Raw genomic sequence first — 15,202 nt, 5'->3', positions numbered from 1 at the left:
TTCACCAGAAGAAAATTAAAGTTTTGGAATGACCCAGCCAAAGCACAGACCTAAATCCATTAGAAAATCTGTGTGGTGACCTGAAGAAGGCTGTGCACAATAGATGCCCTTGCAATCTGACAGATTTGGAGCGCTTTTGCAAGGAAGAGTGGGCAAATATTGACAAGTCAACGTGCCATGCTGATAGACTCCTACCCAAGAAGACTGAATACTGTAATTAAATCAAAAGGTGCTTCAACAAAGTATTAGTTTAAGGGTGTGCACACACGGCAAAGTATTAGTTTAAGGGTGTGCACACTTATGCAACCAGCATATTGTACGTTTTTTATTTTTTATATATTTTTTTTCCCCTATCAGATTTGTTTTTCAATTGAATTATACAGGTTATAGGTTAGATTAAAGGTGAGAAAAGTTTTGAAATGATTTATTGTGGTCTCATTTTTTTATATCATAAATATCTGGCATTTTAACAGGGGTGTGTAAACTTTTTATATCCACTGTAAATAGATTTTCAGAACCTCCATTCCCTTTTAACTTATAGCAAATATAGAAAACTTGACAGCATTCATTTATAAGTGTGCCTTTTCAATAAACAAATCCTGGTGTGGAACATTAGTCTACGTGGTTATTTGTACATTCATAAAATTAATCATAGAATCATAGACTGTACGAGGCAAATGGGCCACAAGACCGTTTACATTTTGCCAGTTACCCACCTTTAGACCTTATCTCCTTTATCAAGGAGTGCGATAGGGCAGTCATACTGGGGGTGATTTATGAATACCCATCCAAATGTCTGATTATTTTTTAAAGGAAGATAGTGTGTCACATTGATTGATCTGGAGAGGAAGTTTATTTGGAATTTCTCCAAAGGCTTAATGTGTTTAGTGAGATACATCCCAAAGGGGAATTGTATTCAGTGATGGGCCTGATCAGTGCTGAATCTAGAGCAGTAAGCTTTTTGATCAGCTGTGCCAGATAGAAGGATTTCCTGAGCATGGTTGCAACATGATGCTAAGGAGATGGATTTATCTAGCCATGGTCCAAGGCCTCACAACATCTTCATTTTTTAGCCTGTTCCTTCCAGTTTCCCTGGTATATCAGAACATCTCAGATTTTCTCTACTTGCTCTGTCTTCTAATGCTACCACTTCTTTTTTGAAACAGCTCTTCTAGAGAAGCCTTATGCTCAGCCAGCCATTTCTTCATTTCAGACTCCATTTTCTTGGTTCATCTGAATAGCTAGTTAAAGCTTCTTCTATTTCATTAAGCCATTTGTTGTTTGACTTTATATATTCCTTCAGTGTTTCACTTATTTTACACATCGCTGAATGCATTCCATTTATTTTTCCTCTAAGCTATCGGAAGCCATCTCCCTTACCAAAGCTAAAAATTGAACTGCTTGTTGCTGAACAGCTGCAAAGTGCTTCCCCGAGTTTTCTTTTCTCTTTTTCTGACTGATTTGCTCTTCCTTTCTTCAATTTTGTTTTAGCAAGCATCTAGGCAGTGTAATTACTAGTTAATAAATGTTTATCCTGTTTACTAAATGGTGTTTGTATAATGGATGTATGTATTTGTGTATACATTTACGTACATATGATAATATTAGAGCTGTGTTCTTCCTATCAAAATTGGCTAATTTGCTTACTCTTACTAGTTGTAACTATAGACTTGCCTAGGATGATTGTACTTGTTTATTTGGCATAACTTGGAAATCAATTGTTACATATATAATTTTATTTGTTTTTGTTTTTGTTTTTTTTACCATGCTTGTCTGACTGGGTTTTAGTTAAAAAAAAAAAAAAAAACACTTTTCATCATAGACCCAGGGAGAAAATCTCCATCATATTAAACACATTATTAAACAGATGTTCAGTAATATACTTGAATAGACAATAAGCAGTATACATTAATTACACATACATGTGGTAATTAGATTGTATTCCTGTGAAATAAAGGCAACTGTTACTTTAAAAAACAGTTAAGCATTTAATTGATTTTAAACACTGAGCATTTGAACAGCTGGGTTTGTCAGCTAAATAATATATTCTGTGATTAGTGATTAGAAATTCAAAGTATTGGAAGTGCAGGAAGACCTCAGTAGGACAGAAAATGTTAATGTAATTAAGAGGTGAGGTATTGGGTAAAGTTCAGAAACAATTATATATGGCTTTCATAAGGTTTATATTAGAAGTGTAGCAGTGTCACAAATAACATGCTTATGGCTGGGAGATGCTACTAAAACTGTTAGGGATTGGTGAAAACTGGTTGTGCCTTCTGTGGAAGGTTGGGCGCTGGGCTGGCAACTCGACACCGTAAAACCCCACTGCCAATCATGAGCGGACAGATTATCCGCTGTGGCGACCACTAACCGGGAAAAAGCCGAAAGAAGAAGAAGATTGGTGAAAACTGGTTGTGTGGCATAGGATTCTGAGTGAAGAGAAATGGGTTTACAATATGGCAAGCTAAACATTTCAGTGGCATTTATTCTGAAGATTTACATGAACAGATTCATTAAGTTTAAATGAGTTTACATTCTGAATGGATGTCAGTGGTAGTGGGATGTGGTTTCATAGTTTAGCTACACTAGAATATAAAGATTCACCTGCAGTATTAGATGATTTGGTTATAGTGACTAGTGACTTTTCTCTAGAGAGTAAAATTCTATCGGAGAACACTGTTGTATTAAGTTGTTAAGGTCTGGGCAATTTTCTGGCTTATAGACAGATCTGTATGTTTTATTTAGCATAGAAATTAGTAGTAATATGATAGTTCTATCCAGTTTAATTCTCTGAATGCTAGGCAGCGGTTTGTTATATTGTATAGTTTACTGCAAATTTGGCTATTTTATTATTACATTGCTCAGGTTTGGGCAGTTGAAGGTTAGTGAAGATCGGGGCAGGAAAGAAAAGAGATTGCAGTAAAAACCTGCAGGCTATATGCCTTCTGGCTGTGTCAGTGAGGTAGGTTTTACTCTGTATAATGTCTTTGATGATTTTTTAACCACATGTGATACATGGTGGCATGGTGGTCGAATTTCAACTGGTCATCTATGATGACACCTTCTTCATAGGTTCATAGAAAGTTACTAGGCTAACAGGGTTGGTTGATGATCCGCCTTTGTGCAGAGGGATTACTGTTGCTGTCATCTATTTCACCGGAACATAGCCAGTTCGCAGACTGTGGTTAAAAAAGGATCCAAGTGGGTCTGCTAGGTCATGTTTTAAGTTGCTTAAAAGCCAACCCAGGATGTTGTCTAGTCCTACTGATATTGTGTTTTTGTCCTTGGAGAGCACCGAGATGACCTGCTGTCTTTAGTTAATAGGCTGAGGAATGGTGCCAGGTATACTTTGGAGGATGACTGGAGGGGACAGGGGAGTGAAGTTTGTTCCGAATGTGTCAGCTAGCAGGTTGGCTATTACATCCAGTTGAGTATGGGTGATGCAATCCACAACCAGTTCAGTGCATAGCTGGGTATTCCCTTTTAGATTTTGGACATAGTTAAAGAATGCCTTGTGATTATCCTTAGATAGGGAGGCTGTTTTTACTTCGTAATTAAATTTGGAGGATTTGGCAAGATCTCTAATTTCTTTGTTAAATCTAGAGAGGGATTTCTTCCTCTGCTTAGCCAGTTCCTCCCTGTTCTTGGACATTAGTTTCTTTCTCTTGCATAGCCTGTTTATACTAGAGGTCCACCAGGGTGGCTTGTTTTTTATGTCAAGACCTGGTTTTAATCCAGTCAGGTAGAGACAATTCTATACAAGTGCTTAAGTGGTTATACATCCCATTGGTGTACACATCTGCATAGGAGTCTGTGTTTGCATTCAAGGGGGCTTTGAAATGTCTTATACCATGCCCAATTAATACTCAACCCAAACAAAACTAAACTTCTCATCTTCCAACCCACCAAACATACTCAAAACAACTCTCACTTTAACATCACAGCAAAAGACAACACCACTATATACCCAACCAAATTTCTAGGAGTGGAAATAGACAATAAACTAAAATTTGACATTCACATATCCTTGACCATAAAAAAAGTCCACAATAAACTAGGAGCGCTATACAGAAATAAGCAATGCCTCACCAAAGCAGCAAAGATTTCAATAGCAAATTCCCACCTTATCTCCACCCTACTTTATGCCTGTCCAATATATACCAACCTAAGGCAATGCGATTTAAACAAGCTAGAGACCTGCTACAACAAAATTGCCAAATTTGCCACAGGGGCATCCTACCGTAGTCACCACTGTCTCTCACTTGCTGAACTCGGCTGGCTTGAACTCCCTCACCTCCTTCAATGGTATCAACTCTCACTTGCCCACAAACTAGTAAATCATCCACTATATGTCCCATCCCTCCAGAATCTACTCCAATCCTATTGCACCACCAGACCACTAAGATCCAGCAACAAAAATCACTTGCAGATCACTAAAACCAATAACTCTGCTGGTGAAGCACTATTCTCTTGCACCATAGCCAAATTATGGAACTCCCTCCCAGCCACAATTACCTCCATACCATCATGAACCCACTTCAGAACTTTACTAAAAGCGCACCTAAAAACATGCTGGCTATAGCCTTGCAACTCCCACTCTAATATCACCCTCCCCATCCAACCACTACCTTTCTTTCCACTCCACTAACTACCTTGATTATAGCAAGCTCAGATGCTCATAAGCCAGTACTTATTATACAGCAGGAACTTCTTCTTGTAAAATTTGTTAATGTCTGTTATGTACTTCACAGATAAAGATTCTAGTCTACTGATGTACTATGTTCTTCATCTGTAAATATGTTGTAAGTAATTGCTATGTAAATTGTTAATCGCTATGTAATCCAATGTAACTACTGTCTGTTTATTTTAACTGTGGAGCTTTTCTCCCCGGGCCTCCACTGAAAATGGACCTACGTCCAGTCGGACACTCCCAGTCAACAAATATAAATAAATAAATAAATATCATCACTTAGTAGGAAGTAATTTGCCTTTGAAAAATTCTTAAGTGTTTTTGAGCCTGATGGGGTATCTGATCTTATAATTACATCAAACAAGACTGATTTATGATCTGATGTTACTAGGGAGGACATCACATGGGAGGGGGGTGCAGTGCTCTCCCATGTTAGTGAGTACTATGTCTAGAACATTTGAGCCTCTTATGGGTGTGCTGACTGGCTGTTACAGAGCATTTGCACTGAAAAAGTTCAAGAATCTGTGAGCCATCATGTTTGTGGTCATGTATGTTTCCCAGTTGATGGTAGGATAATTAAAATCACCCATGAGTAAGGTGTTGGGCAGTATGCAAGTGACTCCAATAAGTCTAGGTATGTGGTATGCTTTTCCTGTTTTATGGTGGGGACATACAGCTAGCTATGATGTGGTATGGGGCTTTGCCTGTAGTTAATTGGACATGGAATATCTCAAGAGAGTTATACTGTTTGACCAGTCTAGAGGTGTACATATCCATAATGAGGATGGATACACCTCCTCATTTGGTTCTTTCATGCTCAGTCTGTGGTCTGAACATATGGAAGACATTGATTGGTTATTCTGACACTGCCTTTAAAAGGCACAATAGGGGTGGCTAATGTCTTTGCCAGTATCCTAAAGCCTGGAGGAGACAGATGCAGACTGTCTCTGGCAAAGCAGCATGGCCTGTTGACCATGTCTTTCCAGGCTGACAGATAGCTTCTGGTGTCAGTCCAAGGGGATTCACTAAGCCAGTTGTTAAAGTCAATAATGTTTGTTTGTATTGTGGCATCATCCTTGAAAAAGGTAGAATGCTACTTAAGGCTAGGTTTATATCTGCCTGTGACACACAATCTGAGAGCTCAGTCATGTCTGCTTCATGTAGTCCAGTGAGGTATGTCTCAATTCATTCACCCCCGCATCGACTCTGATGGAGTCATACTAGTACATGTGGTCGAGTGACTTGAGTGCTTGAGTGACTTGACGGACCCTAGCACCTGACAGGCAGCTTACTGTAACCTGCTCCTTATCCAGCCTGGTGAGGGGAACATCCATGTGTCACACAATGGAGTCACCTATGATCAATACATTAGGTTTTGTAGTGTGTTATGGGCTTATGTTTTGAGACAATGGTGTGTGTGTGTTATTATGTGTTGTGGTTGTCTTTAGCATTGTTATGTGTGTAAATGGTTTCCATTTGGGCAACTTCTGATCTTTTGGTAAGTTACTAGTGAGTATCTCCACATATGTGGGGTTATGTGTTATGTCCTTATTAGTGTGGGAAGTGTGTGCGCTGACAACCTGTTTGGCATTCGATTTGTCCTTATGTAAGAGTCTTGCCTCCACTTTCATAGTGTAACTACATCTTTCACATAGCGCATTGTAATTTTTGTGGGGCAGAGATGGTGGTGAATAGTATTTTGGTAGATATGTGTTTTGGGGTAAAGAGCAATAGTTTGTTTTTTAGAGTTTATAAGTAGTTGTAAATTGTAGAGCCATGGTGGTGCAGCAGTTAGCGTTGTCGCCTCACAGCAGGAGGTTCTCCCGTTCGATTCTCGGCTGGAGCGCCTTCTCTGTGGAGTCTGCATGTTCTCCCCGTGGTCGAGTGATGTTTACAGACATGCAGGTAGGTATGTGCGTGAATGGGTGTGCTTTCCTTGAAGGTTGGGCATCGGGCTGCCAACTTGGCACCATAAAAATCCACTGCCAGTCATGAGCGGACCGGAGTTCCGCTGTGGTGACCCCTAACCAGGAAAAGCCGAAAGACATTACTTACAAGTAGTTGTAAATTATTTAGCCATGTTTCAATTGATAAGGATGATTGTTGTGTAAAGCCTTGGAGCTTAGAGACAGTTTTGGCAGAGCAGATTAGAGTTGAGCCATCTGCATATTGAACTAGGGTACCATTTTTATGGCAGTAAGGTAATTGAAAAGTATGTGGCCTAGTATAGATCCTTATGGGACACCAATAGTTACTGGCAAGGAGGTAGAAAAAATATTTTTCCATTTCACTGCCTGTGCTCTATTTGAGAGGTAGCTATGGAACCATTGCAGTGAAGATTTGGTGAGTTCTAAGGAAGAGAGTTTGTGTAAGAGATATTATTGACAGGGCTGATAAGGTAAACAATATTATGTAAAGTACAACTATAACACATTCAGGAAAGGAGATGACCTCTTCTAATAAAGATCTCTCAATCCCTATTCAGTTTGATATTACTGATGACACCTTTATAATTCAAGACACAAGAATACGTCAGTTTGGGGATTTTTGAGCATTTAGGAGAAATTAAACAAGAAAGACAGGGAGATGGTCACAACAAATAACTTAAAAGAAAAATAAATTGACTAATGTACATAAAGCTAAGCAAAAATATACTAAACAAAAGGACACTACTTTGATATGTAATATCCCAATGTTAGGGATAAAGCTAAGCAAAAATATACTAAACAAAAGGACACTACTTTGATATGTAATATCCCAATGTTAGGGAATGGTAACATTGTTCAATCACAAAACATTCAGACTTCAGAAAGTGGCATCATTGTTACAGTAGAGGAGGTAGTAAAAGATGCAAAGGGAAGGGTGAAAGGGAGAACTCTAAACTGAACTTATCAGAATTAAAGAACATTGACTTAAGGAGAAAGACTAAGGCTGAAAACGTGGCTCAGGCTGTCGAAATACAACAGATACCCTCAACTGCCTTGGTTTTGGAGGAATGTTTTTATTTTTAGGTCTGATTTAGTATGTCCCTTTTTTGAGGAATGCTTCCATTTTCAGGCCTGATTTAAGATGTCCTTATTTTTGGAGGTATATCCCTATTTTCAAGCTTGATTTACCCCTTCACACAATTTTTCTGAATCCCCCTATCACATATGATTTTTGAAGATGTGTAATTCACAAAAAAACACACTGCATGACAAATATACTACTTGCAAAAACAATTTAAAAAAAAAGAGGACACATATTTCCATCTCCTATTTTCTGAAGCAAAAATAAATGACCTTGTGTGGTAGAATTTTGCAAAATAGTTAATTAAAATCTACAGATTTGCACTGTCTCATTGATAACGTGTTTACATTTTCCGTTTCTGATTATCATCTCACATTCCTACTGGATGTGGGAGGGTGTTATTTGGTATTTAAGCTGTATGCTACTTAGATGTCCTGACTTTTTTTCTGGGTGCTCTTATTTTCAATCGGTACAGACAGAGAGTTATGAAGTACAAAGACAGCTAGATGACAAATGTATGCCTGCAAATGAAGTAGGTGATGGGAACAATGAGATTAGTAATAATGGTGATGAAGAATATTCTTTTGTAACAGCTGAAAGGGCAGACATTATTGAATTAGAAGGGGGGGGGGAATTATGCATTACTAATTGGAAATTCAAATATTAAAAGAACTGCTATTTACATTTGCAGAGAGGATAATGAACATCAAATAGTGTCACACCAGCCAGGACCAAAATATAGGATATGTATAGAACCCTAGGAAGCCTAAATGTAAGGAGGCGTAGAGCTTTTTTTTTAATTCACGTTGAATCAAATGTTAAATCTCATCTTGATGCATTCACTAACTTGTAGTAGGGAATATATAGCCCTCTTAGACAATATATCTTGGTATAGGTGTTAGGACTTATTTTTTTCACAAATCACATATTGAAAAGTGATTGAGAGTGTGGTCAGTGTAAATAAAAAGATTTGTTGACAAACACCAACGTAAAAATGGTCCCGTATTAAAATGGGGAATGTATAGAACATTGATGTCTAACTTTGGGCACACGTGTATTTAGACAGGATGGAGTCCACTCAACACAAGGGAAGAGAAGTTTTGTAGCAGCTATATCACAATATTTGACTAACATAATATAGGATTTTTGCCAGGTCAGAAATGTAACAGTTCACAAATAGCAACATTTATTTTATCTATGTTAGTTATTACTGCAAGATGCAGTAGTAATCATTTTTTATTGGGAAATCTGCTGTATTCAGGTAACATTGATTTTATTTTTTATGATACATGGTTAAAGAGCAAGCAGTTATTTCAGGGTATAAATGTTTTACAGTAACATACATTATTGTGAGACCTGTAATTCTTATATCTTTGATGAAAGTACCAATTTAGTAGATTGTGTAAACATGACAAAAAAGTGAAACAGATTATGATTATTGGTGTGTACAGATCACCAAAGTCAAGTTCTGACTACCTTGAGGAATTCATACATTTATTACATCAAACACAGGAAGGATATTTTATAGTAGCAGAGGACTTGAATTAATTGGAGATATACATAAATAATATTGATTTTACACTGATAAGGAAATTATGTACAACATATTTACAGGAATAATAAATGTTCAATATTAGATTACTTCTACAGTAGCAGGATAACCAGTCAGCCAGCTTATCAAGGCTAAATGGCGCCTTCTGCATGCTCTGCCAGGAGCAAAATATTAAAAGTTGTTAGAGCATCAAAGCTTCAGAGCTTTCTTGCTTCCAAAGTGCATTCCTTCTCCGGGCTTTGTGGAACTGATGGTCCTTCACAGCTGGGCAGATAAGTCATCCACTGTTTTGTTTTTATGAAGAAAAATCTGTATTTTTCTGTGAAACTAACATTATCTATGTTAAGAAAACTTATTTTGTTTGGACTGTCATACTATAATTCTGTACCAGGGCATTGTATTACTATGAATGCTTATGTAAGCATACTGTGTTTAAATATGTTTTTGAATATTTTATAATATTCTTGCATAGTATTTCTGTGTTAGGGACAGGGCTTGGTGTTTTGGGGCACTGTCAGGGTGTTTTTACCTCAAAAGCACCTTTTTATCTGGCGGTAAGTTAAGTGATTCTTCCAGGCTCTGGTAACCATGTTTGAGGTTTCCTTTGTGTCTGGTACTATGGAGCAGTTACCAGTCTCTTCAGTTCTTTCCTTCCCCCTTCCACAATTAGAAGAAAGTTGCCATGATGTCTTTGGGTATCAGGCCAGTTGTCATTTTGCCTCAGCTGCTTATGCATGACTTTGCTGTGGCCAAATTTAGTTCTTCAGACCGCTCATTGTTTTTCTTGACCTCACTGGTGTAGATACACACTCTTCCTTTGTGGCTGTTGGGATACCCTCCACGGGAAAGAGAGAAGCACTCTTGTTGGTTTCAGAGAAAGGGGCAGATGAAGGTCTCCCACATAGGTGGGGAAGGGAAATTGAACCTAGGGATAATGTGCCTACTTTGGGGTCAGTCCTTTTAGTGGGAGTTTCCCAAGAAAAGAAAAAAAAATGAAATAAAAAAATAAAACGAATTGCTTTTGCTGTTTCTGTTTTGATGGACAGGGTAGATTTGTTGGGATGTGCTAGGGGATTAATTTAAACTTTTTCTTTACCTACTTCCTCTTCAGAAAAGAAAAGAAAAATATGTTTGTCATTAGGATCACTGCTGCACTAGCCTTAGCTATGTGGTTTATATCTTGCCAATAATATAATAGCCAGCCAGCTTGTAAAGCTTCAGGGCATCTTCCATGTGCCCAAATCATTAGTCAGCTCAAGTTAATCTGACTAAAAAGACAGATTTGGATGCCATGACCTTCAGAGCTTTCCTGACACTGAAGAATGCTACTCTTGCGGGCTTTTGAGGATTGTCGGTTGATTAACGTTTTCATTTGCTAGGTAGATAAGTTCTCTTTAGGGAAACAAACCACTTTTTTTATGACAGAAGATTAACCTTTTCTGTGAAAGTGATAATTTTAAGCTAGGAAAAGTGTTTTTATACAATGCATGTGACTTTTAGTAACTTAAACAAGAGCATTACTTTTTACTTTTGTGGAAACAGTTATTTAAACTAAGTTAAAGCACATTTTCTCTGGTAAAATTTGTGTCATTTTATTTTGTTGGATGGAATGGGGTAAGTGTTCAAAGTACTTTTTATTGTATTTTTGGAGATAAAAGTTACATTTTTCATTAACTGTTTTATGGACTACTGCTCTCAGGCTTCCCTGGGAATCAGGCATCCTTTTTGGTTTAACCATGGAACATCCTAATGCTTCCTTGGTTATTCCTTCTTCCAGCCATAAAAAGAAGAAAATGGCTAAACAGCCTTTGTCACCTCAGCAGGCAGTTAATGTGCCCCAGCCACATATGGGTATCTCTTCAGTGGCCATTTCTGTCTGTTTCCCTGGCTCTGTCTAGTGTAGCCCATACAGCCACAATAGACTGGGGGTTAGACATGTCCTCTCCAGCTGCTGGAATGCCCTTGGTGGGCAAGGGGCAGATACTTTTGTCAGTCTTTAGAGAAGGGAAGGGGAATACCACTCTGCCTAGACAGAATGCTGTGTATGTCCCTACTGAGTTTTTACCTGGCAAAGGTGGCTTTGTTTTACAGAAATTCCTGTCAAAAAGAAGCAAAAACTTACTTATATTTCTTCTGCCATCTCAGTAACTTTGCACAGGAGTGATTTATTAGGCTTAGCCTCAAGGTTTATATCAGGGATTTTACTCTTCAGTTTTGCTGTTTCTGGTAAAAGAAAAAGAGAGTCTTCATTTTTTGAAGAGGCTCAAATTTTTGAACAACAAAACGATTGTGATGGGACAGATTCTATTTTGCCTCCTCAATTGCCTGATTCATATTCTTAGGACAGTGTGGATTTTGCTAGTACCTTTGAAGAATTCTCTTTCTCTAAAACTATTTCTGGAATGAATAAGTTGTTTCAGTGCAAATATAATGGCATTCCACTATTGCTGAAGAATTATTGATTTATTACAGTTGGATTTTTCAGAACCTCTTTCAGTTCATTCTGTTTTTTCTACATTTGAGGGTGTTTTTGTTATAGCCTGTAACTTGCCTGACAGGCAGCCTGCTGCTCCGAAGAAAGCAGATATATTGTATAAAGTTCCTCAAGCTTATTCATTTTTATATACTCAACCCAAATTAAAACCAGCAGCTATTGCTTTAGTGAACCCAGCTGCTGATAAACATATGGTTAACACCAATCCCTCTCTTTCTAACAAGTTCCGGAAAGCTTTTGTTAGATTGTGGGGTGTATTCTATTGCAACACTTATTTTTTCAGAATTTTCAGCTGTCAAACCTGTATGTTCAAATGTATGCTTGTCTCCTTTGAAAACATGATGAAAATTATGGCATCTTTTTCTTCTGATGAAAAAATTTATTTTGCCTGATAACTTCTCTGTCTCAAGTGGTTACCCACAGTTTGAAATGTGCTTATGATACTGCTGATTCCACTTCCAGTGCTGTCGCTGCTGCTGGAACTGTTATGAGGAGGTTTGCTTGGTTGCATTCCCAAAACCTTCCAGAAGATATCAAAGCTGAAATTTGAAATTATCCCTTGGATACAGAGTTAGTTTTTGGACCATCTACTGCAGAGATCCTTAAAATGTTTGATGAGAGAAATAATCTGATTCATTGAATCTCTCTGATGTTTCTGCCTTCCTTCCCAGGGTTTGCCAAGAACATTAATGCTATCCATACAAACTTTTTTAAAAAGTCAAATAAAACTCAGCAATCTGCTTGTAAGCAGATGTTTAAAAAGCAATGACGGTGAGTTTCCAAAAAGAAAGGAGGAACCTACCAGAGCAAAGGACAGTCTGAATAACTGTATACAAACCTCCCATCCCCTTCCCACTCTGGTAAACCCTTAATCCTTCTAGAAAATTTGAATGCCCAGTTCCCTGTTTTGCAATAGTTTCAGGCAGATGGGTTCTAAGAATAATTTGTCAGGGTTACAGATGGCAGTGGGAGTCTCTTCCCATGTCTTCTCATGTTGTCATGAGATTCTGCCTCATCTGTCAGACAAAATCCCTATTTTTCTCCTATCATTCAGCATCTTCTGTCTCATGGAGTGATAAAACCATTCCCCCCCTCTTCTGTTAGGAGAAGGGTTTTATTCAGAAATGTTTCTTATGCCAAAGAAAGAAGATTCTTTGGAGACCATTTCTGGATGTTTATCTGAAGCTGATTGTGACAGGGCCAAAGTTGAAAATGTTATCCCTTCACAACTTGTTACACCTTGTTCCCCATTTCATTTTTCTGGTAATCCTAAAATTAGTTCCAGATTTCAGATGTTTCATAAGGGTTTCTGTGCCTGGATCACATTATCTGTTCTTTGTATTACCCTTTGGTCTATCCACTGCTCCAAAGGTATTCAGAAATTGTTTGGCTCCTGTGATAGCTTGTTGCAGATGTTCACATTTTCTTTGTTTGGATGACTTGTTTATCTTTGTGGGTTGTTTTTCAATTTGTCAGGATTCTCTGTACTGCATAAGTGATCTGCTGCACAGACTGGAGTTCCAAGATAACATACAAAAGTCTTATATGACTCCTCACTGGATTGTTTTCCTGGTATGTCTCCCAGATACCTCAGCTCAAAGAACTTTTCTTCCACAGGAAAAAGATCTGTATCTAGATATTTTTGGGATTTATACTCTTGACTACTGGCTCATCTAGCTAATTTCTCAGCATTTTGGATCTAATGGCTTCTATGATCCTCATGGTTCTTCTTAAAAATCTCTTCATGAGAAAAATCCAGTGGTACCTGAAATTTGTATGGTTCCAACATCAACATGCCCTGCTATTCCAGATTCCAGTTTTGATGTTGGTGAAGAGAGATTTTTTTTTTTTTTTTTTTTTGAGACATCACATTTATCACAGTCTAAGTGTCGCATTTTCCCTCCTGGCTCCAGCATAGAGTATAACAACAGATGCCATGGACCTTTCTTTGGGAGCTGTGTCTATGGAGATAACATAGTATGTCTCTTCTGCTGTGGCAACCCACTAGGATGCAGCAGATCTGCATTGCTGCACAGCTTGAATTGAATTTAAGTCCAAAGACAACAAAAGCCCCTTTATGAGGCAGAAAAGAGTTGCAATTGAATGTCCAACAAAAAGAAAAGAAAAAGTGGATTTACCACAATGGAAGAAACAGTTGAGGCATCCAATATCAACATAGAGCAGGAGACCCAGCTTACGCTTGAGGCTGTCTGAAGAGAAATAGGTGATGTAAAGTAAGCATTGCAAGATAAGCTTGGCAACCAGGAGGAGCAATTAAATTAAGTAGAAAGGTCTCTAAAGGAGCATTCAGCAATAATGCAAAACATAATAGAAGAAAATACTGAACTTAGAACATGACTTGATGCAAGCAAAACCAGACTGGACTGGGGAGTGGACCAGAAAGGCAGATCCAGGAGGAAAAACATAAAAGTAGTTGGAGTTTCAGGGAAGTTAAAAGGGAGAGACTGAAAACAATATGCAATATTTAATACAGCAATAGACTCAGATAACAGCTGAAGAAATAAAGATTGATCAGGCACATTGGACCTCATGGCGGCCAGGAAAGGAAGATGTAGAAAGCTGAGGCCAATTATAGTTAGGCTGCACTCATATGAACTCAGAGCGAATATTGACTGAGGTATGTAAACCAGCAAAAGCTTACAAGCAGCTGAGCAGCTGTATACATTGACCAATACTTCTCAGTTGAGATCCACAGGAGGAGGAAGGCATTTGAAAAGCAATTAAACTATGAAAGCAACAGGGACAGCAGTGGCATATGCTGTATCCCGCCAGTCTAAAAAGTTGCATGGGCAATTGACCTGTGAACTGCAGAGGGGAGACTGAAGAGGGGAGAGGAGAACAGACAGGAGGCAAAAGAGTAGGGATGTATACCGGTGAGATGAGTGGCCCAAAATAGGAAAACAGTGACTCCATAATTCACGATATTTAAGCAAAAACAGATTTTGAAAGAAAATAGCTCATTCAGATTGATAGAAGAAGAATAGGGTAAGAGCATGGAAATGGGCATGAAAAAGGAAAGTGAAGGAGGCTGTGAAATGATGGCTCCTAAAATGAGTACCATGGGCTTGGAACATACCTCTCAACTGTACAGATTTTTGCAGAATGTCCAGATTTTTGCTTCATATTTTTGGTCCGTTCTTCATAAAATTATGGTTTTCTTGCAAATCACTGGCAGATCATTGAAGACTGAAGTTAGAAAATAATGACAGACATTTGAGTTTCAGAGTTCATATCCTTCAGAAAAATTCATGCTATTGGAAAAAATGCTATTCTATTAACTCTTTAAGTTTGTAAGAGCAATATTTAAAAATTGTCCCTATTGGTCCTTTGTCCTCTCATTATTTGCAGCTTTGTCCAGATTTCTCACTCTAAGAGGTTGAGAGGTATGGCTTGGAACAAGGTTTATATACACAGTGCAATTTTTTTTTAAGACTGA

At 38.1% G+C, this 15,202-nt stretch overlaps 1 protein-coding gene across 2 annotated transcripts in view; it reads left to right on the top strand.

Moving 5' to 3' along the window:
- RRAGD (Ras related GTP binding D) overlaps window positions 1-15,202 on the top strand; it is an 865,206-nt gene that overhangs the window by 832,302 nt on the left and 17,702 nt on the right. The gene's annotated exons all lie outside the window — the stretch shown is intronic.

The sequence above is a fragment of the Protopterus annectens genome, chromosome 1.part0, assembly GCF_019279795.1.
Source record: "Protopterus annectens isolate FY-2018-M chromosome 1.part0, PAN1.0, whole genome shotgun sequence".
In the NCBI taxonomy this organism is placed as follows: domain Eukaryota; kingdom Metazoa; phylum Chordata; order Ceratodontiformes; family Protopteridae; genus Protopterus; species Protopterus annectens.
Note: the sequence above shows the minus strand (reverse complement) of the source record. Positions and strands in the feature narration are given on the sequence as shown.